This window comes from Nanorana parkeri, unplaced genomic scaffold, assembly GCF_000935625.1.
Source record: "Nanorana parkeri isolate BGI_ZX_2015 unplaced genomic scaffold, ASM93562v1 scaffold1200, whole genome shotgun sequence".
Taxonomy (NCBI): domain Eukaryota; kingdom Metazoa; phylum Chordata; class Amphibia; order Anura; family Dicroglossidae; genus Nanorana; species Nanorana parkeri.
The window spans coordinates 410,085-410,483 of NW_017307468.1; the positions used below are offsets into that span (position 1 = coordinate 410,085).

The following is a 399-nucleotide window of genomic DNA, read 5'->3' on the forward strand; positions in this document are numbered from 1 at the left end:
GGCTTCCTGATTGGCCAGCTTCTTATACAATCAGGAAGCCGGGCAACACGTCATTGCACGGCGACCCGGCTTGCCGATTGGCCAGAAAGCTGCCTCCATGCTTCGTCGTCACCTGGTGACGAGGGAGCATAAAGAGGGCTTCCCTGCTAATCAGGAAGCCGGGTGGCGAGTCTTTACACGCCGCCCGGCTAATCAGGAAGCCAGGTGGCGAGTCATTGCACGCCTCCTGGCTTTCTTAATGAGACTTCCGGTATCGATGAGTACCGAGAAAAAAATATCGGTACTCGTACTGGATACTGAAAAACCGGTATGGGTGCATCCCTAATTAGAACTTCAGAGCGATCACAGCACAGACATCAGAATGAGCTGTAGTGACTGGGCACTTCTGGAGCATTTCAG

The 399-nt window shown here is 53.1% G+C and overlaps 1 protein-coding gene across 1 annotated transcript in view; it reads right to left on the reverse strand.

Annotated features, from left to right (window-relative positions):
- The window catches only part of DCTN1 (dynactin subunit 1), a 133,549-nt gene that overhangs the window by 46,084 nt on the left and 87,066 nt on the right, over positions 1–399 (reverse strand). The window lies entirely within an intron of this gene.